Source organism: Thermobia domestica, chromosome 7 (assembly GCF_964235325.1).
Source record: "Thermobia domestica chromosome 7, izTheDome1.hap1.1, whole genome shotgun sequence".
Lineage (NCBI taxonomy): Eukaryota > Metazoa > Arthropoda > Insecta > Zygentoma > Lepismatidae > Thermobia > Thermobia domestica.
In genome coordinates this window covers 71,911,127-71,936,810 of record NC_137460.1, presented here as the reverse complement: position 1 = coordinate 71,936,810, position 25,684 = coordinate 71,911,127, and the positions used below count along the sequence as shown (strand labels likewise).

At 35.0% G+C, this 25,684-nt stretch overlaps 1 protein-coding gene across 4 annotated transcripts in view; it reads left to right on the top strand.

Moving 5' to 3' along the window:
* The first annotated feature begins 18,550 nt into the window (after positions 1-18,550).
* SLO2 (slowpoke 2) overlaps positions 18,551-25,684 on the top strand; it is a 664,715-nt gene continuing 657,581 nt past the window's right edge. For 2 of the 4 annotated variants that reach the window (XM_081764841.1, XM_081764839.1), the window contains exon 1: positions 18,554-18,777. The gene's annotated coding sequence lies outside the window, so the exon portion shown is untranslated. Of the gene's footprint in view, positions 18,778-25,684 lie in introns of all 4 variants that reach the window. The other 2 variants (XM_081764837.1, XM_081764838.1) reach the window with 2 other exon arrangements.

Genomic DNA, 25,684 nt, shown 5'->3' with positions numbered 1-25,684 from the left:
CACCATGACTAGACAGCCAGTCCTTTGTTGTTCCTCACGGAGCTTTTCTTGGGAGTTATAAGCATAAAATCGCATTTGGTTTTCAAGAAGAGGTTGTAATGTGCAAGAGATAAACTGAGAGAAATGTATCATGTTATTTCCTGATTTGATACGTATATATTCACGCAAGCAAGTTTGTAGTTGACCTCCAACAGGCTTTGTTGCTTTTATGTAAGATAATGAATGAGTCCTTCGCTTAAGAGAATCCAACGATACATACCTTAATTTGTTTAAAGACATATTTCCGGCTAATGCATTCATTAGTTATAGTATAATATAGGGCTTCTCAAATTTACACTATATGTACAGTAAGGGACACTTCTGGATGGTGCACTTTTGCCGTAAATTTCCATATGGGTGTACCATCCAGAAGTGTCCCTTACTATACAATAATGTAATGAGAATGTAAATTTAAAAAGTAGGATATTTCCCACTGATCTAGTGGCTAGCACATCCTTTGATTCATGGAGTCCCGGTTTGACCTCCGGTAGAAGAGCCTTGAAATTTGAACAGAAGATACAGCAGACATTTTCTATCTCTCCTTTGGGAAGTCGTCTTACTTATATCCTTGATTTTCGGCTGTTTCCATTAATAGTTCATTAGATATCTTACCCGCTCAGTCACTCTATGGTCTATTAAGCCTGGAGATTCAATGTCGCGTTCACAAAAGCTTTCTATTGGCGTTTATCCTTAGCCAACTGAATCCAGTTTCTACTTTGTATTTATATTTCTGCAAGACTCATCTTAGTATTGTCCTCTTATTTTCCCCTAGGTCCTCCTAATAGTAGTTTTCCGATTGTATTTCCAGTTAAAACTTTGAAAGTATTCCTACTTTCTTCCATTCTGGCTACATAATCTGCCTACCTGAGCCTTCTAGACTTGATGACCCTAATAATGTTTGATAATGGTATACATTTTGCAGTTCCTCGTTATGAAGTTTCCGTCATTCCCTATTCCGCTTGGGTCCGAATATTCGTCTTAGGATTTCATTCTCAAATACTTTCACAGTCTGCGTTCTTCCCTTAAAGTAAGTGACCATGTTCTGAAACCATATAATACAAGTATGATTATTTTTTTATGTGAGACCACTGGTAAAGTTTACTAGTTAGAACACTAAGTAATCAGCAAAATCCGTGTGTCTATGTCAACATTATTGCTGAACATATATACAGTATATCCATGGATGAAATTATGAACATTTTCATCTTTTTAAAAGTCGTTTCCATTTTTTTTAAAGGAATGAGAACCATATAGTTATATTATTTACAGAGCACTGTCCTTTTCCTTTCCTTTTAACGAGAGAACACACTGAGATAGAGAATAAAATACAGCAAAACAAGCGGAGAAAATATCTTTCTTATTATTTCAGACATATACATAAGGATGTCTTGTTTTTAATGTGTCATTTTATAAACATTATTTTTCTCATCGTATACAGAGCTTTTTTTTACACTTTTGAAAAAGAAAACAACTTTCTGCTTCTCGATTTAGAAACCAACATCTTTTGTCCTTTGTAAATTTCTGAGTGAAAGACAGAGAGAGAGAGATGATTGCCAGTCGTAGAATTATTCACTCTCCTATTGACATGAATAACAAGTTTCATCCTTATCGTCTTTGTCGCTACGTTTACACGTGCTATTAGGGACTTCAAACAAACAAACAAACAAATATGAAGGAAAGCACAACAAAGTAATGTGCTGAAATTAAATAAAAATATTGCAGAAAATGGGAGGAGGATGTTGTGTTAGTTATCTTCTTTGCCTAGTATCAATAAGGAGATCTGAGTTTCCATATTCTGATGTTGCCAAGGTTACACACACATATACAAACACAAATTGCGAGAAGCCTTTTCTTTGTAAAAACCATATTCATTCTTAATTTTTATAAAGTACATAGTGAGTAAAGAAAAACAATCAGACGACTACAAAGGAAACTGTACTGTCTTTTCTTAAAATAATCCTTTACAAAAGAAATCTCTTATTATTTGTTTCTTTACAACAGACATTTTAACTTTAATTTCAGTAAAACGCACTCTAATTTGTATGTCATTGCTTTTATTTCGAAAAAAAAATCAGAAAACTATTCTTTAATATTATTAGTCTTGTTCCCAAATAAACCAATATTTTCCGTTATGCCTAACAAACAATTTTATATTTTTTAAAATGCTTCAATTTATAGTATATTACCAACTTAATTGACTCTAGCAGGTTTTCTTTGTTTGTTATTGTCGAATAAGTTGTCAAAAAGTAATTTTCTTGAACTTACTACATCTAATAAAAAAATGTTACTTAAATATTACTTTGTGAGAGCTTAATACTTAAGAAAGTAACAATATATTACAATTAACGAGGTAACCTGATCGAAGAAAATTGTCACTTTCGATCAACTTTTTCAAATTTATATATATATATGGTGTTCATTTATTATGTAGCCAAAATCCACTCGTGAAATCCTCACACCTAAGCAATATACGAAATGCCGAATTCGAGAAAATTGTAACTTTCAGCTCGAAAACTATGAGAGATATCAAATGCGATTCAAGAAATCTTAGAGAAAATAGTACACCGTCTATCTAAGTTTCCATGTTTCAGAGTTGGGACGTATCGGTGCACATGATTTGAGAGAGAGAGGTGGAAGAGCGGAAGCTATGCCGCAGCTTCCTCTATAAAATCCATTGCGTCAGTACGACCCAACTCTGAAACATGAAAATTTAGATAGACAGTGTACTAGTTTCTCTAATATTTCTTTAACCGCCTTTGAGATCTCTCATAGGTTTCGAGCTAGGAAGCCCCAAAGTTACAATTTCTCGATTTCGACATCTCGTAACTTTGAAACATCGTATTTTTTGCCCTACGTTCATATGGACTTTTTTTATTGTTTAAGTGTGATGATTTCACCAGTGGATATGTAAGGGAGAGAGGGAAAATAAAGGAATATTCATTACGAGACCAGTGATCAGTGATCAGATCAAACAAATTCGTCATTCTTGACATTTTCCAAGTATCTACTAAAACGGTACATTCACTAGGCTATGTGCTAGCAATCTGATTAAATAAAGTCGTCAAAATTTTATCTTTTTTTAAATAGTCTTTATATGACCGCATTCACAATGCAATCTGATTAAATAAAGTCGTCAAAATTGTATCGTTTTTTAAATAGTCTTTATATGACCGCATTCACAATGCAATCTGATTAAATAAAGTCGTCAAAATTTTATCATTTTTTAAATAGTCTTTATATGACCGCATTCACAATGCAATCTGATTAAATAAAGTCGTCAAAATTTTATCATTTTTAAATAGTCTGGGGGTCGTGTTTGCGCAGTAGTAGAATATTTTTTACAGCCAAAGGGCTGATGTTTCAGCCAAAGATCTAAAAATATCTTGTAAAGTGGTGTAATTAATTTTAATTTATTCTTGCTATTAAATACTCAGAAACATGGAATATGTCTCTGCAACAATAACTAATCTTCCTTCAGCTCCCTCGTAATTATATAGCTAACGTACGCGTTTTTGGCATGGAGATCCGGTTTGATTACCAGTGGGATCTCATGTAATTCGGAAACTATAGTTCTATGTCTTGCATAGCCTCGGTGCTGAACGGGACGCTTAAATCCACTCCAAACAGCCAAGTAACTAATCTTTCGGTTCACCTTGTATAGATGAATGATCAAGTGATACGAAAGCAGATATAATTTATGTACAGTCAGCGACAAAAGCCCTTTCCGTTTGGTAAAATTTATTTTGAAAACAACGATGGTATAGATGGAACATACAGTTGTGGTATGGTTGAAACGTACATTTTTTTTTTTTAATTTACTGTGTACGCAAATTATCCTTCCATACTGATGTTATTTACGAAACTAATTTTATCAAACGGAAAGAACTTCTGTTGCTGATTGTACTAGTTATCTTAGACAATGATATGAATCAACGATTTTGGGTTCGCTTTCTTTATTTTTTAATGCAAGCTCAAGTGGAACTTGTCTCAATTGACCTTTTATGTTATTGATTTCTTTTGTTTAGCATTCATTAAATAAACAGAAAAAAAATGTCGGTAAATATGCTTTAAATTGTAGTACACGATTTTATTTTTTTTCACTGAAACCTCTTAAATAAAAATTGAGTTGTCTAGGAGTCTCTATATATGTATGATTGCATTAGTTTCATCATCATATATATATATATATGTGTGTATATGTCTCTTCCTGTCATTAAAAACCAAAATTGAAACCTAAACGACCTTTCCAACTTGATTTCCCAGGATACCCTTCTTCTTTTTACCTTATTAATTTTGCGACCAAATCTGTTCAATTTTCTCTCATTATGGAGATAATTGATCAGTTTCCTTCCCTCTTGTGGGGATTCACCGCGGAAAGCATCTCCTCATTCTCTGTCTACGTTCTGCCACAAAATCAAAGGGCTTCTTCCTCAGCGGGATAACCTGTTCCATAAGGGTACGAAAAAAAAATTTAAAAAAATCGATGCTAGTATTTTTGAGATGACATTTATTAAAACAAAATAGATATATAAAATTCTATATTTTTTGCGTACATTGAAAAAGGTGGAATAAATTATGTAAAATAGATAAATGGAGTAGCCAATTGATGATAAAGCCGAAGAACAAGTTCTATTTGCGCTAAGTACTCAAGGTATAATTATCATGATCAGTGGCGTATTTACGATTTTGTTTCGGGGGGGCTTTGCGAACTTTCGGGGAGGCTTTGCCTAAAAATGTGAAAATTCTGCAAGATTTTTCACATACTTTACTATAGTAAGTAAGATTTCGGGGGGCCTTAAACCCGGAAGCCCCCCTAAATACGCCACTGATCATGATATATATTCTGGTTTTGTTAGCAGGTTAGTTGCCACAAACTAAAAAGCTTCCATACACCACGGTCTTCAGTTACGAGGGAGGATCAGAAACTAAGGGTTAGAAGGGTGATATTTCTGGAAGAGTGTGCGGTAATTTTAATACATGGAATTGGCAACCCTGCAGAGTTTCAGCAACGTACGGCGCTAGTTGTAGGTAAACACAAATGGCGAATCTTTTGGAAAATTTGTCTTGCGAAGAAGTCCGCTCAATTATTCTATTTTTATGGGCGAAACGTGTAATCACGTCTGAAATTCACCGGTAATTGGTAGAGGTTTACGGAAAGGCTGTAATATCTTGTCAACATGTCGCAGAATGGTGGTCGCATACAGCCCAGAAGACGAAGCAGTTTCACTAGGACACCATGGATCATCCTCCCTACAGTTCGAACTTGGTTCCAAGCGACTTCCACCTGTTCCCGCACTTGAAGAACCACCTAGGAAGCCGTCGCTTTGCTTCATAAAAGGAGGTGAAACACTTCATAACACGCAAGTACAGAACTTTTTCCAGGAGGGAATCTTGAAACTCATCCTACGATGAGACAAGTGCCTCAACTGACATGAAAACTGTCGAAAAACAAAGTAATGTATGTACTATCTGTTGGTTGTATAGGTTGTATGAAATAATATATATGTTTCACTGCAGGCTTTGTAAACTTACTTTATGATCAGCCCTCGTAACATCATTCTTTTGAGGTGGAAATTTCCTGTTTTAACTGCATCAATTATAGCCTCTTATGCTCCTCCTCCTTTTTCTTGTCACCATACCTACAATCATGTCCCTTATGATACAGTTCCTTACCAATCATTGTTCCAACCAGTTTCTCGTACATTTTTTAATCGCATCTAAAATTACTCTTTCCTTCCTCTGACTATTTCTAATACTTTCTGATTCGTTTTTCGTTGAACCTAGCTACCGTTCTTCTTCATGCCCCTATTTTGAAAGGCTTCCAGACTTTTTTCATTATTTTTGCGAAATATCTAGTGTTTTTTTTTTACTATACTCCACCGGAAACATTTTGTGAGTCCTTTCTTAATTTTCTTTATATTTAAAGATCCATAAAATGGACTTCTCTTTTTCCTAAATAATTATTTTGCAGTCCCTATCTTTGTTTGTATTTAACGGTCTCAGTTCATGTCCTCACTAACAATATTACCTGCCTATCGTAAAATAGTTACCTACCTTACTTTTCCCCTAAGGTAATAAATAGATTAAATTATTCTAGATTGCTATCTTAGAAAAGAACAACATGGTGTCGTTGATGGGAAAGATAAATAATATATATTCAGATTGTATAGCAGGGAGAAATGACTCCCAAGTTCAGCGAAGAGATGTGGCAACAGCGATAACCGGCTTGCACTGAGACACCTTCAGAGTACTCTCTAATTTGGTTTCAGCCTCTCCACTGAGAAATTACGGAATTTGGTTGTTCCTTGCTTATTTAAATTTAGAAATAACGTGAAGTGAAATTCCCATAGGTGAGTCATTTCTAGTAGTAATTTACTTTATTGAACTTATGCTTGAATATCGTTCTGATCAAGATACTTAGCAAGCTTAAGTTTCTTTCTGAAGCTAAAGAATACCAGACCTGTAGTTAACAAAATATGCAAAACACGCACGTAGCCAAGAAGGGGGGGTTTCGAACCCCTGTTCAGATCAGAAATGAAAAAAAAACTAAGATAGGATGAAACAAAATGAAATGAGAAAAAGAAGGTTCAGCGTTAAAAATTAACAAAAAAACTACAGGAAGCTTTCAGTTCTGAAGCTTGTATTACGAGAAGATTTGTATTACTTCCAATACATGGTGGCGAGACGAGCGAGATATCCTGGAAGAGTCAGGGAATTTGAAATTTCTAGAAAAGTTACGGAATTCTCGGAATTTTTGTTACTAGTCAGGGAGATTTCAAGCTTCCGAAAACATAGTGCCGTTGTGTAACAGTGTCGACATTCTTGATCATAATTTTTCGTCATCGCATCCTTGCAGTATCAAACATGTTATTTCAAAAACAATTTTCTACTGCTATTTTAATCTGTCATTTGGAACAGACAGTAGTTGACGAAATAATAAAGACAAGCATTTATATGGAAAGAAAGTTCTGTTAACATTTCATGCAACAGAGAAAGGAACGCAGATATTGAAAAATAGTTTACAAGACATTATTGAGTATGTATTTTTTATAGTAGTAAATATGAATTTTTATAATAGTTGAGGTCATAATGAAAGGAAAATTGTTATATTTGAATGAACAGAGGAAGGACGTAAATATTGTAAAATCTTTTTCAATACGTTTTTTTTTTTCATTATTTTACTCGAGAGTTCTTCCTAGTTTGTTATTAAAATATTTACCACAATATCCTCATTTTATTGTCCTAACAAACCAATATATGTTGATAGTAAAGTAGTTTAGATTGATCGAGCTCCTGGGCATTCAGAATTTCATGTCAGACCCCCTCCTTTCCCGTTACGAAATCCTGGCTAAACGAACCAATATATGTTCCAGTAAAATAGTTTAGAATAATCGAGCCCCTGGTGTGATGACCACAGTATTTCATGTCACGGACCCCCTCCCCCCTTCGGGAAATCCTGGCTACGTGCCTGATGCAAAAATATATCCTATCATTAATAAACATGCATCATCCTGTGAACTACAGTTATAAGTTAAAAAGTACAATCTATTTGTTATATATTCAAGCTCTCGTATGATTTAGCAATATACAATCGTCTTCAGAAAGCTCTTCTATAAAGACCATACTTTATAACCTATGATGTTCAGTAGATATTTTCATCATAAGCTCCCTATATTCTACATATATATAAAACTACATGACTTCACTAACATAAAATAGCGAGTACTTTCGGTTAACGTGTAAAGTTGAAATTTGTCACGGTTATAGCTTTTTGGGACTAATCCAAAGGAAAATTGCCAAAAGTGAATATTTCTAATTTATAGGGGATCTAAAGGGGGATGAAGAAATTTCTCATGTTATTTAAATGGGCCTATTTTTGGACTTGTAATCTTACGTTTTAGGTGCTCGGAATTGTAATAAAAACTTGAAATTCTGTATGCTTGTACGTTTTCCATAGCATTATTTAACAAAATCACTAAAAATAAAATTTTCCAAATTTAGAGTAGTTTTATGGGGAAGTGAAAAATCTTTCCCATGTTATTTATGTGGAACATCTACACCCCAAAATGTTTAGACACTTCCGGCAGGATTAGAACGATGAAATTTGGCATGATTGTAGCCTTCCAGGACTAACCCACAAGAAAATTGCCAAAAGTGAATATTTTTAGTTTTTAAGAGTCTAAAGGGGAAATGAAGAATTTCCCGTGTTATTTAAATGGTCGTTTTCTTGGGATACAAAATCTTATCTTTTAGATAGGTGAAATAGGAAAATAAATTTGAAATTCGGTAGAATTGTAGGTTTAAGAGGTGTAAAGTTGTAGGCTGAGCAAACGCGGTGGTCCTACCCAAAGGCTAGTCTATACTGAAGCTTGTTTACCATCCACATACATAAGGCCAATCTTCCCAGCTTTACCTTGGCCAAAAAGAAGGTATCACCTTCTACGACCCGCAAGGAACTAGAATATATGTCATTCGATTCAATAATTATTTTTCTGAAACTATTTATTTATTTATTTATTTATTGCATGTGTAAAACAATGTACTGTTAAGTAGCAGATCGTATCTCTTGTTGTATTCTTCTTCCTCTAACGGTAACACGCGTACTTCTAACAATGACACCATACGTTTTCCACTGACGCTTATACCATTTGTAAAATTAAATCAATACTGATGCCCCAGATATATGATACAACTAATCTCCCTTATAATGAAACTTTAAAAAAGGGTAACGGGTTATGTTTATATGTGGAATGCATTTCTAATATCAATTTATCTCGTTGGAAATGAATATTAATTAAACAAAAAAATATGAAAAGCATAAACGAAGAGAATAAACAGATGGGGAAAAAAGAAAGAAAAATACAGAAAGAAAGATGATGGATTTTGTAAAGGACAAAAACTAGAATGCATTAATATTATTTGGAGCGGAAGTGTAACACGAAACTTAGAGAAATAAGAACGGAGATTCCTTTTACGCGCCCAGAATAAATATGTAAATGGAGATTTATTTTATTTTCTTTAGCAAAACTGGCGACAAAGGAATATTGTGCTTAGAAATTTTATTAAATCTTGAAGTCTACACCGAGAAAAAAAATTGTAGGTGGCGTACTTAAAAAGATAGGTTTCATTTGTAATTTCTGTAGTTTTTGGACTTAACGTACAGCAGACGTATAACTGAATACGCATGTTTTATAATACTTTCTGTATAAGTGTTCCATCTATACGTACTTTCCGTATGAAACAATGTAGGCGGTCAGGATCTCACAAATGGGCGTATATAACATATAGCTGACGAAGGTAAAATAAGTATATGCATGTGATATACGGAAAATTGTTAGATGACAGACATCCTGCAACGGCATGATGTAACATCTAAGGGCAGTGCCCATGTGTAGCATACGGATAACGTATGCTCCGTACTGATTTCTATAGTAAGCAAGATGATACCGTATATTTGTACAATATACCGCAGTCCGGAGAACGGATTTTTCTCTGTGTATGAAGGAAAAAATGGAATGTTTTTAAAGTCACACAAATTGTTCGAAAATTCTCATTTTACATTCTTGTCCTTTTATATTTTATACAAAGCATTCAATTTCTTTTTGCAGAGTTGTATGTGTGTAAATGAAAGAGTGATATGACATCTGACATTCCATGTATATATTGTTTAGACTAAAAGAAACGAGAGATTGTCAAGGTGAATGATTATGAAAAAATTGGTGGAATAGCAATGAGAAAGGGAAAGGAAAATCCTGAGAAAACCCAAAGATGCTATGATGTCCACCACAAACTCGCATAGACTGGGAACGAACTAGAGACCTTCGGAACTAGAGATGAGCGCTTTATTACTGATTCGCTGGCAAACTAGAATCGATGGATAGTGATGGACACTGAAAACCCGTTCTCCAAGCGTCTTTTCCTTGTTGGTTTCTTTTTCGTAGAGGAAAATAAATACGGTGGTTGTCCGGAAAGTACAGTTTTCAACATTGTTACGTTCTTGCAATAACATGAATAACGGATCAGAAAATTTTTATACAGGGTATTTCAAAACAACAACGACAACGTTTAGGAGATGATTCCTGACACCAAGATAAGACGAAAAGTATAGACCAAACTGGGTGCAGAAACACTTCCTTTCGGAGTTACAGGCTGCCGAAAACATAAAAGAATGGAATTTAAAGGCACATAGATCCAATAATATGGGACCTGCCCTAGTCGGGTCAACACTTTATTTAGGAACTAGTATGTATCCTTTCCAAATAAACATGTTTCAGAATCCTGCGGTACTTTCACAACAATTTTCATAGAGGTAGTTGCTGAGCACTGCAAATTATATGCCCGTAGCCAAATTACCTCTATAAAAATTGTTGCGTGATTACTGCAAAATTCTGAAACATGTATTTTTGGATAGCGCATATATTAGTTCCTAAGTGAAGTCCTGACCCGACTTCGGTAGGTCTTATAGTTCTGGAGCTATGGACCATTAAAGTTCATTTTTTTATGTTTTCGGCAGCTTATAACTCCGAAAGGAAGTGTTTGTGCACCCAGTTTGGCCTATACCTTACGTCTTATCTTAGTGTCAGGCATCACCTCCAAACGTTGTCGGTGTTATTTTGGAACACCCTGTATAAAGCAAAAGAAGAAATTTAACTTGGTCGTCTCTAGAACTAAGCGTTTCCAGACAATTTTCCAGCTCACACGACCCTTGCATTTGTCTGATAAACTAGTAGCTAGAATTAAAGAGTTCCGTTGATTTCAAAAATGAAAATGAAAACTTTAACGTCCTAAGATTATGTCCTTTAGGCCCTGAGGGAGACGATGATTAAAGCAAGTGAATGATGGATGAAGAATTGGTGGAATGATAAAGTGGGAGAAGACGGGAGTACTCCGAGAAAACCTATGAAGTTGGTGTTGTCCACCACAAACTTACTTGGTCTGTTGATCTGAACATGAATCAAGAAATATCCTTGTTTTTTAGGGTGAAAATCTAAACGAGTTTTTCTTCTTTATGGGTACACCATATTGTATACCTTCATAGAATCATTTGAAACATTGTTCAAGCGTGGACTTTTACCTTAAGTATTTAGATTCTAAATAACATTTAGAACGCTATTAGTAGCTCTTAAGAGATGACACATCAACATTAAAGTTTACCGCTGAAAACTAAGGGAAGAAAGAGTATCTAAATTTCTAGTTCTCGCATACAGTTTTCTGAACCTGTATAAAGCTTTCTTATCATAGTGATAAAATTTCATTTTCTTAAAGCCCATGTGGTTTCCCTAAAGAGTCTATGACTGTATCGATGTTTACCATTAAGTCGCCGTATTAATGAAATAAATTCTGGTTAATTGTTTGTGTTTTGTGAATTAACACGTCTGTTTTCTGCCTCAAGGCTTTATGGAGCATAGTGAATGAGTTTCAATGTGACCATACAATCTTGCAACGGAATCGGCCTCAATTGTGATTCAACCTACAAATTCATTGAATTACTGTGTAGTGGAGGAAAATGGGAGGTACGGGGGCCACTCAAAAGAAATTTTACAAATTTCAGAAACTGTATGGAGAGGTACGAAAAGAAAAATAAAAGTGCATTAGAAAGAGTAATGCTTTTGAGTATAACTTTGTATATTAGTTTGTCTAATGTCGTTATTAATTATTACTATAAACGTGAAACAGTATACGTTTGAGCACAATTGCCCTACCGGTAGGGTAATGTCACTCAGCAACCGCCGCACAAATTGTTCTACTATACATAAATCTATTTTTCGCACCCATATTTACTAATAATAACCTATGGTAAAAATAACAAAAGTTAAATCATAAACACAACTGTTGGACGCTTATTACGAAAAGCGTCTTTGTGCTCTTCATGTTTCCGTCACAAGCAATTCCTACATTTTATTCAAGCTTCTACATCTGATTTGATCTGATACAGCTTCTAATCAGTTCCCGTTTTACACTCAGCTTTAAAAGTTTCTGTAGTGTAATAACGTACTTTTGGAATTTTCGTACAAACGCTTGGAGGATAAAGGTGCTATGTTACATTTTTTTTTTTTCGAACTGTTGCATTCTGGTTGTTCATGCACGTGTTATATGCTACTCATGCTACCTAACACATTATTTGGTGAGTCCTCGTCCTAGTGCAGATATTTAGAAACGATGAAGGTGGTATGTTAACGGGAAAAGTTGTGAAAGTCAATTTTCCCATTATATTCAATTTGTTACATAGCACCTTTATCCTCCAAGCGCTTCTTTTAATAATACAGTAGCAGGAGAATACCGTTCAGACTGAGGGCCGTTACCCAGTCGTCGTCATATTATCTTCTTTTCTTCTCGTGAACAGCATTAAAAGTTTATAGTCATGATGTTATCCTCTTTTCTTCTCATGAACAGCATTAAAAGTTTGTAATCGTCATAATTATTATATTCTGTTTTTGTCATGAACAGCATTAAAAGTTTGTAGTCGTCATATTTTCTATTTTCCTCATGAACAGCATTAAAAGTCTGTAGTCGTCATATTCTACTTTTCTCATGAACAGCATTAAAAGTTTATAGTCATCATATTATCCTCTTTTCTTCTCATGAACAGCATTAAAAGTTTGTAATCGTCATAATTATTGTATTCTGTTTTTCTCATGAACAGCATTAAAAGCTGGCTTTGTAATAATAACAAAATAGCGAGCAGATGCTATCAGTATATCTGTAAAAACTGCAAAACTCGAGTTGAAAGTTTAAGTCCAGTTATTTTGTAGTCCTTGTCCCTAGAATTCGAAATGGCATGTAAAATTAGTTTATCACAACATTCTTTCATTTATTCAACTCTACAACTGCTGCCCTTTTAACAATAACTTTAGTGTAAGACACTGAGTACGGGTTAGACCCACATTGCGCGCCACAAAATAGTTACACAAGGGTGAGCGTCACTACACGTTGTGCACCATTACCCGACTATTCTCTAAATGTTAAATATTTTTTTATGCCTAGGTAGAATGTATAGAATTTCAACACGGTATCTAAATGTATTTTATACGTTCCATAGATTTCAACAATTTTAAGTCTCATGCCAGTCCTGTTTAAACGAATCAAATCGTTAGACCACCTTGGAAGAAATTTCACATTTTTCTCGCTTTATCTTTTAGTAGAAATTCTAGACATACCATCTGAAAATTGAAGTAATGTATTTACCGTATTTACTCGCGTAATTTTCGCACTTTTTTAGACGAAAAAAGTTGTTTTGAAACAAGGGTGCGTAAATTATGCGGGGAAAAATATTAGCTAGATCGGTGAACATAATCTAACTTTTTCCCCAGTCAAAATAACACGAAAATACCGGTACACATTTTCTTTGTAGCAAGAATTAACAACAAACAACTAATTCTCAATTTGTAGAAAAGTAACATTAAAAAATCGATTAAGAAGTCGTGTGGTTTCTTACCTTACAAGAATGGCTTTGCTGCGTTGCCAATCGTTCATTAGCTACCTTAATTGATTTCTGGAAAAATGCTGTTTCACAAAAAGTTTCCGCGTGCGCAAATTACGCGAGGAAAATAAAATATACAGAAAATGCCCTTCAAAATTGGGATGCGAAAATTATGCGAGGGCAAAAATTATGCGCGTATTTACGGTATTTAATGAAAGATACTCCAAGCAAAATACAATTAGTAATAGCAAACTAGTTTGTGTATGAGTAGCCTAACTGAAAGATACTTTGCAATAGCATTAGTCCTTGTGTGATACCTACTTACATTCACACACACAAACACACACACACACACACACACACACACACACACACACACACACACACACACACACACACACACACAATGAATGAACAGCATATGGCATGCGAATTTTTTAGTTCCTGTGACATGCAATGAACATTTAAATTACATAGTTAATATGAAATGTTGTGCAATATACATTGATGCATTTGACTCCAACAGCATGTGATGTTCAACTCAGATTACATTACACTTCTAAAACAGTCCCTGCAAATAAATAGATGTATAAACATTTCTAGAATTGTTTCAAAGGTAGAATTCACTGAAATAAATTCCCCTTACATGTTATATATAATGTAATGGACTTATTTGGTCTTCCACATAACTAAAGTATTTAGTCTGTTTCCGAATACAGCTTTCTCCTATAAAGAGGTTAATCACTGCGAAATTAAAGTACTGCTGATTTTACAGCAGTTATGTATTATCAAATAGATAAAAGCTAATCGAAATGTGGAACAAGATCGCGCTAGACAATATTATTTTGCATGAGGTACCGTTATTACGAGTCACCTAGTAGTTTTCCGTTTGCAACCATTTGTAAACGTGAAAATAAATGTCGATTTTCTAAATGACTGGAGATCGAAAGCAGATAAGTGAGAATCGTGATAACGGTATCTCATATAAAATAAATATTATCTAGGAAGGTCTTGTTCCATTTTTGGATTATCTTTTATCTATTTGAAGATATCACACAATTACTGTAAAATTAGCGGTAATTTAATTTCGCCGTGATGGGGTCTCTTAAGACATCCAATAAAGCAGTAAACCTTATCTAAAATTTCAAATTTATGATTGTATGTATATACAGTATATAAACCTAATGATTGTAACTTTCACAAACCAATTTTGGGAGATTGAGTTCAATGTCATCTAGATGTATTTATCTGTCAAAAGTTCTTCTTTGCTTAGTTTTGAAATATACAGAAACACAAGATAAGTTTAGTTTCTGTGCCTTCCACCAATAAGACGAATTTGTTTCGCATTTTGATAAATACCATATATAGTAGTTTCACTTAAAAGTTCCCCGTTTTTCTTTTCAAAGAAAATTATTTTTTTTTTTTGAGTGTCTACTCCCCTTATCTTGCCTGAAGCTGCTACTACCTCTTACTTTTTTCTCTTTCTCTACATTCTTTTCGTTTTTTCTGTGTTCTCTTTTCGATTTAATCCCCTTTAACTGGGAGCGAGGCGCTTCATTTACATTAAGTTACCTTATATATTTAAACATGCCCATTTTCTCCTTTTTCACTATTATTATTTTTTATTTATTCTTTTTTTTTAAATATTTTTTATAAAGTACAATTCCTTCCACCGTTCAAACAACACATACACAAAACAAAGCCAAGACAAGAAATGAAACATTTAGTCAAAGTGCTTAGTCTTTGTTAGTCATTTGTCTTTCTTGTGTCTTTCTTTGCTTTTTGTCTTTGACTTTCGTTGTGTTTTTGGTGTTTTCTCCTATTTATTATTTTTCTATTTTGTTTTCACGTTGGTTTTCCCCTTTCAGATGTTTCTCTTTATGGTTTCTCTTTGATACCTCGTTGTGGTTTCTTTCTTTATATGTAGGTATTTTCACAAACATTATGTAAAGATTGCTTCCTCTTTCCGTTTCCAATGGTTTCGACGTAGCTAACTGCTTTCAAACAAGTTTGCACCACTCACTTTTCACGTTACGCAAAATTATTCATTGTACTTTGCCCTTACCTGTATTATTTTTGTATAGCCACTGTCATCATTTATACAGTTTACGCATTTATTTGCTATGTTTCTCAAATATTTTTATCTGATATTTTCACTAATTTCGCATTTTTTTTGTTTTTTTTTTTACCTAATTATTCGAAACATTTGCCACAACTTTGTCTATTTTCCCCACACTTAATCCCTAAATGCCGTCCTATTCTGACGACACTTTCAGATTTCATTCGTGCTTTCTTTTGTCCCATTTCTACAATTACTCTCCTGATTGTTAAAACGTGTCAGGCAAAAAATTAAAACTTCTTTCTGTTGGTGGCGTGTGTCCAGTGTTTCTAAACGGCCACGGTTCTTACCGCTACTTATACAAAACTGTTATCTAAACTCAGCGACTGGAGAAATTGTACGTGCAAGGCCATAATATTACCAGCACGTGTTCTTAAAATGCAAGTTTCAAGTTAGTATGTATAAAGATAACCAAGAAAGTTCTGTCGGTTTGCGGAGCTCTGTGTTCAAATGGCTCTCATGCTGTGAGTTGAATGCAAATAAAGATAAGGAGAAGGTCAGTTGTTGGTGGGGGTATGTGCAACATATTACCTCTGGTGAGGGTGTCGTGACTACGAGGACAGTGCAGTGGACATTTAACAAGTTTAATGACGGTGATAAAACACTCAAAGACGCCCCACGTGCCGGAAAACCAACTCATGTACAAAATAAAGATCTCCAGGCAGTAATTGAGGCGAACAGTGGACATGTGAGCAAATGGAACTACGATTCAGTGTAAATGGAGAAATCATTCGGCAGACCAACGTGGGAAGCACTACAAGTTGGTTTGATGGGTCCCACATGATTTACTCCGGGCCAGAAGGCAACGCAAGCAGACACCTGTGATTTTTTGCTGTCTCCTCTGAGGAAGGAGCCATATCTGGAAAGGGTAATGACATATAATGAGAAGTGGGTCCTGTACGGAGCTCCACGGCGCCATCATCATTGGTTAGCATCCCATGAAACGGTTCCAAAACAGCCGAAATGAGCACTGCACCAGAAGGTCCTCCTGTGTATTTGGTGGACTGTTCGCGGCATTGTGCATCTGGAACCGCTACCAGCTGGTTAGAGCATCAATGCAACTGTGTACTGTCATCAGTTGAGCCGTGTTTAAGGAAAACTCAAAACTCTGGAGCCAACACTTCTGAATCGCAAAGGAGTCCTCCTGTTACAGGACAACGCTAAACCCCTCGTAGGTAGAATGACCCAGGACACCATTCTACGCCTTGGATGGGAAACACTATTGCATTTGCACCGTCCGATTATCACCTGTTCCATTCCTTCAACAATCACCTTATAGCACGCCAGTTCAAATCCCTAGTAAAGGTGCAAAATGCACTTGATATCTTCTTCGCTTCACGGAATCCATGGCTTTCCAGAACGTTGCCGGAAGGTCGTCGATGCTGGTGGGGATTATTTTTGATCTACCAGGTATGTCTTAGGTGACATATCGATGTTGGAAGGTGGTGAGTGAAAAAGCGACAGAACTTTCTTGGTTATCTTTATAATGATGGAATGCAAGCTGTACGTATGTGTGGAACTGAATAAAGCGATGAACACTATTCGTTATAACGCTTAACGGTACTGCATATCTACTTTGTGTTTTAGTCCATTTATTAATATGGGAAATAATTTGAAATGAATTGGAATAGTAATGATTTTATTCTCCTGACTTCTGAATGTTCTTAACAATTATGATCAGAGGAGACCAAGGGGCAGGGATTTCTGATGGTTACGGTTGCTCTTCTGGATATACACAATGTATTGTATTGCAAATGCAGGTTAAGCCAGTGGCTCTCAACCTTTTTGACTGAAGACATACTTTACTGAACATCCGAGACCTCGCAAAACAATTGTTTAATATTTTCTTACTATTATTATTATTATTATTATTATTATTATTAATATATATTATAATAGTGAAACCTATTAGTATTTACAATGACTCTATAAAGCACTGAGCATTATTGCTACTGCTGGGGGTGTTGACTGCTACAGTCTGTCTCGGTTTTTACTAATTATTATTAAATATTTAATGATTTTTAAATTCTAAAATTTCGCCACACACCTTAGGGGACTGCGTGATACACCAGTGTGTCGCTGCACATCAGTTGAGAACCACTGGATTAAGTAATACAAAACTATCCTTCTTGATAGAAAAATATAGCATCTCTCCTCCATAAAATGATCTGCCCCTCAGTTTTACCCCTTCAAGGAAAACTGGTATCGTCACCGGTTTTGAAAACCAAAGATGCTGCAGACATAAAACTTTAAACAATGTTGGAATGCTCGACTGAACAAAAAAAGCAATCCTGTCAGTAAGTAAAATATTATATTTTGTATTCTGTTTCAATTCCTAGAACATCTCCGTCGTACACTACTTATTACGTTAATATTTTTAGAAACTGACTTTTATCTTTGTGTGTGAAAATAGTACATTACTTTTCATCTGCTAATTCGTACTTTTTCTAGGTGATTGACAAGAGTTAACCGAGATATACTACCAGGAAATTACATCTTTGCTATTGCTGCTGGAGCAACACCCCAATTACTTTTTATGATGCAGTACCAGAGATGTATCATCCTTTTTGACGTTTAAGGAACACTGAAGAGCAGTTGTTTGGGAAGAAACTATAGTACATACCGTATGTGTTGTGGAAAGTTTGGTGATATATATTCAGTGTAAAAAAATATGTTTATGAAAATGTAAGTAACCATGCCAACTTGAAAACGTAAAAATGTTATCTACCTCCAATAAATTATAGCTACGTTATCACTAAAGTTTGCAGATAAAATGGTGTCACTGATAAAAACAACTTTTATGCTCTCCTGAACTCAATTCCTTCCAGGTGGAAGGTCATCAGGTTTATACCAGACAATTTCTGGGTCCAAAAAGTGAAACAACATATTAGAATTCCTAAAGAAGAGATTCATTACATATTGTTGCAGTGCCTCTATATATATATATATATTCTTCTTATTCATGAGTGTATGTTCTATGCTGAAGCCATCCCGTCCGGCTGGTGGCCTTTTTATAATCAAATAATCAAAAATAAACATCAAAAAAGTATTTAGGGAAGTAACAACAAACTCAAGGAAAGGAAGTCCTTTACCCGTTTTGGAGATAATAATCGTTGCTGCATCTATAATCAAGGCGTCAGGTAGAGCTATGACTGGAAGTTCCCTAGACGTTGTGCCTTAACTGTGCGTGTAATCATGTGTAAGTAGATGGATTGTTGTCTTCTATCCCTGCCCACAGCTCTCAAAAAGCAGTCACCTAACTTAACCACAAATCTACTAACTATTATAACTACATGCAACTGCCGCTACTTTTATTAATCAGACATCCTCGGAGGATCACTCGTAGTGCAAAGTGCATGGTAAATTCTTCATGTATGTATATACAAGTACATATATAATTATACGCTGTGATTGGCTTGAGAAATTTATCTGCATGTATGTTTAGTTATTCTTAAATGTTGTGGAATGCAATATGAAAGTTTGTACATGTTTTGCTTGTTTGCATGCTCGCTCGTTTTAAATTATATTTTAATTGTTATTGATACTTCCTAGTAATAATAAGTGGAGTTCAATTCACCTTATTGAACAACAGTAGATTTTCAAAGTCGACGTTTAAACCGGAAGTGGAAGATTTCTACCTCTTCCGATCTGAGTAAAGGAAAAAGACTAAGATACGATCTAATCTTGAGATGATGAATCCATAGATATATGTTGCAATAATTTGTGTGGGTAGAGACAATGACAGTCCGAGATTCTAGCCCTTTACCTATTTATTTAAATAGTCTTTGTGTCTACAAAGTTAATGTTTCTTTCTTATGACCAGAGGTGAAGGAAGTAATTTTATACGGGAACCTCTTCGCTTATGGCAGTCACCGGTGTGTCTTGTAGCGACTTCAGGTTATGGTCGTTAGGTAACATCCTCGGTTCATGGCAGCCTCGCGAGGTATGGTTTGTGTTGAGGAATCCCGTTTGCTTCGAGGCAGCCTCCAGGGATTTTAGTAAAGATAGAGCCCCTTCGTCCAATGCGACCTCCAGAGCTGTTATGGATTAGCGATCAGTGGTCAACTGATTCCTCCGTCTTCTTTGGTTCCACTTTTATAGCCTTCTTCAAGGTGGCTCGTTCACCTTCGGTTCCCATCGTGTTATTCTTCGTGTCTTCCTGTTTTTGTGTATCGTCTGCTGCTTATAAACAATAGCACGTGTCGGTTCTAACATGTGCTCACACTGTAATGGGGATTCTGACTCATATAGATAGATAGATAGATAAATATAGAGATATAAAATGTGGTTTGTGTATATATACAGGGTGTTCATTTATTATGTAGCCAAAATCCATGGTGAAATCCTCACACCTAAACAATAAAAATAAAGTCCATATTAATATATGGCGAGAAACGCTTTGTTTCAAAGTTACGAGATGCCGAAATCGAGAAAATTGTAACTTTGGGGCTGCCTAGCTCGAAAACTGAGAGAGATATCAATAGTGGTTAAAGACACATTGGCGGAACTAGTACGGTGTCTATCTAAATAACCATGTTTCAGAGTTGGGTTGTGCCGGCGCATATGATTTTAGAGAGAGAGGGGGAAGAGCAGAATCTATACCGCAGCTCCCTCAAAAAATCGATTGAGCCGATACGTCTCATCTCGGAAACATCGTTTTTCAACTTCACCAAGACCGCTGAACAAATTTCGACTATTTTTGACACCTAACTTGACCCTTGTCTAGATTATATTTTTATTATGTTACTTTGATTAAATTCTGCATACTGTTTGGGAAGTAAGGAGTTCAAACTTGATACGAAAAATTGAATATCTCACGATCCTTTCAGCTTAGAAAGATGAAACTTGGTATACACATTCTTCATTAATATAATAGGACTCGTGACCCAGCGTTTCTGAAAATTCTTGTTTTGAAAGGGGAAAGAGGGTATATTCCTTCTTTCATATACATAAAAATGAATAAAAAATATATTAATCCACTAACTCCTCGTAGACCGTTGAACCTATTTTGATTTTTCTTGGTGCATGACAGGATCATCGCATAACCTAGGTTACCATGTTACTTTGATTACAATGCGTTTCCTAAGGACTAGCGAAAGGAGTGTCAAGTTTTATGCGTAAGTTGAATATCTCACAATTCTCTAAATTTAGAAAGATGAAATTTGGTATATAAATTTTTCATTAATATAACAGGACCCGTGACTCAGCGTTTCTGAAAGTTCCTGTTTTAAGGGGCGAGAGGAGAATTTTAAATACATATATAATTAATGTAACAACTTTAACCCATTTGATCAATTTTGATTGGTTTTATACACGAATAGACCATAGCCTAAGTTGAGTTTTTACGTAGCATGTTGCTTTCCTAAAAGGTATATCATAGGGACGTCTCGGAGTTCAAATTTTATGCAAAAGATAGAGTATCTCACAGTCCTGTCAACTCAGAAAGATGAAACTTGGCACATACATTCATGTAAAATAATAGTACGTGTGGCCTAGCATTTTTTTTTTAATCCCCAGTTTGTTTGTAAACTCCTTGTTGATTACTGCAACGATTTTAATGATTTCTAATATGCTACTGGACCATACCATAACTTAAGTTTTATCGTGTTACTTTAAGATGCGTATCCGAAAGGAGAAGCGGGGAAGGGTCAAAATTTTTTGAAACATTGAGTATCCCATCATCCTGTCACCTTAGGAAGATAAAGCTTGGTATATACAGTAATAAGTACCCCTGTTTCAGTGATTTGAAAAATCTCGTTTTAAAGGGGAACAAGATACGTGTCTTCCATACATATAAAAATAATTTAACTCCTCCTCCCTCGGAACTATGAAATTCTTTGCCGGGACCATATCTCAATGTAGATTACGATATTCTTTGTTCCTACCCCCGCCGTGTATTGAAAATTGATCTCCAGATGAATTTTTTTGAAATCAACTCTGCACGCTGTAATGAAAATTTGTGGGTATGGGTACTGTTCAACACCGAAACTATATGAGACATGGAACTATACCTTAACGTAGAATCTGAACCGCATGAGCTCCCACCAGGAAGAGAACTCGGGTCTCCCGCGCCATGCAATAATAATATATTTATCATGATGACTTCGTGAGTTGGTAATACAAAGGTTGATAGAAATGCAAATACATTTGGTAAATTGATTTTTACCCCGTATTTTGGTGTACTAGGTTAATTGAGACATCTCAGCTTGCAAATAATTTTCACATGGAAGACAAATCAATGAATGAATCAATTACATTTCAAACCACGCTAGGGAAACATACTTTCAAAAACTCCTGTAATAGAATGATTATATCTTGAATTAGTTTGAAACCATTTTGCTGAAACTATCGAATTGAATACTTGTACGTTCATCTTTATACTTTTACTATACGTATCACGTCCTATTTAACGGTATTTTCTCAATTTTGTTCGACTCCAAATATTTGCAGTTGTTCTTACCTACGTATCATGTTTGGTAAACATATGCTTTTTTTTAATGTGGCAACATCGGCACTTTTTGCCTAAGGAAGAAAATGAGAGAAGTTAGTTGAGGGTTAGAGGGGGAGGAAATCGAGGAAAGAGGCCATATTCAATCTTCTTTTATGAATAAGGCATTTGCGTTCCTCTGTAGCAGAAAAGTAGTTGAGTCCATCGCATATCATGTCATGAGTAAACATCCATCACTTCCAATTATGTATGAACTGGACATAGAGCGAACGCTTCAACTCAGCCTTCGAGGGCAGAAAGTGAGAGAAATTCTAGCTACGTCTGCTGTTGGCAGCTCTGGTCGAAGGTTGCAGAGGTGCCAACTTTGCCAAAATATATCCATATCATCCATAGATTTACAATCTGTATTCAGGAAAGGTGATCTTAGACATGGAATCAAGCGAAAGTACAATGTAAAATGTTGAATTACTTCTCTTCACAGAAATTGAAGTGGATATCACATTATAAACAAGGAAACAGCAAACCTCTGTGTGTCACGCTGATAAAACAGATTATATATAAAACAGAACAGATATATATATAACATAAGTTGTGACTGACTGACAAATTGATCAACGACTAGGTCAAACTGTTTAAGCTAGAAACTTGAAATTTAGACAGGACATAGAATTTGTGATGTGAAGTCCCACTAAGGAAAGATTTTTGGAAATTCGACGGGGAAGAGAGGAAAAGAAGCGTGGAGTTTATTATCTTCAAATGTCCATATCTCGGTATCTCTGAATGTTAGAGACATGAAATGTGGTGTATTGACTTATAATTTAAAATAATTAGACCTGTGTTTCACCGTTTATTGATATTTGAGCTAGACGAGATGAAAATGGCGTGAAGATAAAAATGTGGGGGTTACAATTACTATAAGATGGTCGTATCTTGAGATCCTTTAAAATTAAAAATATGTTAGGGATACGAGAAGCATAAGATTTATAACGTAAGGTACCCACTAACGAAGGATTTTTTAAAAATTCAATGGGAAAGGGGTGAGTTGCGGTGGCAATTATTATAGTAAAATGTCCATATCTCCCAATCTCTGAAGGGTAAAGATATGAAATTTCGTAAATTTATGTATACTTTCCATTTAACCCTTTAGAAAATGATTGTGGTATATAAACACAGCTGATCATTTCACTTATAACAGGTGTAATATACAGGGTGAACAATTTATCTTGATCATCCCCTATAACAGAGAAACCAAAAGAGAGAAAAGAGGGAAACTGCGCGAAGCAACTATAAGAAGGGAGACAGCTTTGCATGTATTAAACAGAAACACCAACAGTGTTGCCAACCCAATATTTTTTTTCAAATGGCTCTACCCAGGTGATTACATATTTCCAATCAACATGTCAAACGAAAACTTAAAATACCACTTTTGTTATTCAGTGTTGCAAAGTAAGGATATTATAGTATCACAAAGATCCAAAGTTTGAAAGCCTCTATCACACGTACAGCATAACAGAGATGGACAAAATAATGCATATCAAAAGTACCTTAGCGTTGCATACCATGTTCATGGTATGACGTTTTTCGAATGAATAGGAACGAAGTTACCAGGGCTTGAAAATTTGAATTTTTTTAAAGGCTTTATTTCGAGAAATGCTTAGATAAGCATAATATCTAGTTACATGTGTGGTTTCCAATGGATATACAAACTATATTGTCATTAACAGCACTTCGATATCTCAAACCATGCTGGAAATATGATACACATTGCTGAAGTTTGCAACACTGCTTAAATCATGTAATTGTGACAACTTGTAATACAACTACTAAAAGACATTGATATAATGCTATAAAAGAGAAAGAAAACAACAATCATTTTAAATATTTTCCGTAAAATACGCCATTTTCAACAGTGTTGCGAACTTTATCAATGTTTATCATGTCTCCGGAACGGTTTGAGATGTCAAAATGCTCGAATTAGGTATTTACACCTGTCATTTAAAATAATTAAATATGCGTTTCACAACGTTTTGATACTTGCCCTACAAGGGAAGAAAAGAGTAGGGCGAAACGAGGGGTGTGAAACTGGGGGTTCACAGGTACTTCCTAACTCAATATACATATGTGCATTTTCTTAATGAGACTATACTTGTATAACAGGGAAATAATCGATGTAGCATGAAAATTTGATCTTACATTTCATCTGTACCCTTTCGCTTATAAAACTAACCTAGTTCGATTATTTTCTTGAAAATATAGGAAGAAGAAGTTTACAATTACTATTGTTTTTTGCGGTACAGAAATTACGGTTTAATACTATACAGACGTAGTGGCTTGTAATATTGCCCCCCCCCCCGCCGCACAAAAAATCTGGATGCGAACCTGGTGGGGTACAGTTGCTATAATTGGATGGCCATATCTCGAAATTCATTCTGAACATATCTAGTCTACGTCTATATATTGTGTGATAAGCTGTGATAAGCTGGCTCTATAAAATAATAAGTTTTTCGAATTCGATAGTTTAATGCTCGTCTTAAAGTTGTCTTTTAATTCTTATTACAAAACAAAATTTACAAAACAAAAATCCCTCCAACTCAGGTAGATCATAATGAATCAAATGAAATCAAATTGGACTTAGAGTTCCACATGGCTGTAAATGTTGCGTCTTAGTTTATTTTTTTAAGCTAACCATCAAAGGCAGAACTGATGCGTCTGCCTTAGGTCTTTTTGCAGCTAACTAGCAGCAGCCATACCTGACGCATTTGAAAGGGCTTCAAATAACGCTCAATTATACTTTCCTCAATATATATAGTGTCTCCACTATTTTTATCTTGTTGCAATTTTTTTAACTAAAATCACTATGCCTTCCATAGTTCACTTTTAGATAAAACATGATTAATATCACTAATGTCGTAGTGCTCTTTAAGATATCACTCTAACGCATAACACAACGTGGTATCACTAAGCAAACCATATTACCTAAGCAGTACTTAAGCTTAACGATGAAAACAAATATTTTGGAAACTTTTATCATGTTTCTGATGTTGCATAAAACATGATCATCATCTTTTTGATCATCCAAGACATTTCTGCCATTATTGAGAGGTTACTTGCTGCAACCGAGAAGCTTCCAGGCTCCACGGTCTTTCGCTAAACTCTTCGTCTTCACATATGATTTTTCTGTTTTCATATCATCCATTAATTTTAGAGTCCTTCGTCTCTTTCTCCTATACATAATCTTTGATACTCTAAAAAAATTATGTATAATTTCCCAAAATATAATTCTCAATTTCCAGAGTGAACAGAAAAAGTAAAGAAGGAGGAGGACTGTTGTTATATTTTAAGATCGTATTTCATTCAAATTCATTTCTCATTTTATAATTTCTTTTTTAGTCTTTTTTTTTTAAAAAAAAGAAAAGTGCAGTAGAAAGCTTATAGGCCTAATTAAAAGTTAGCGATAAGTTACAAACTACATATTTAAGGAAATCTTTAGAAGGCTATTTCGGAGTATATCCTATATTCTAATTACCTTCATAACAAAAGATGAACAAAACAGAAAGTTAACTACCTGAATAATGTGATGAAAAGTCTTTTTTCTTTTCTTTGCCTGAAGACTGGTAAATAATTAGGAAATTCCTAAATTCAAGGCTAAATGGTTAAT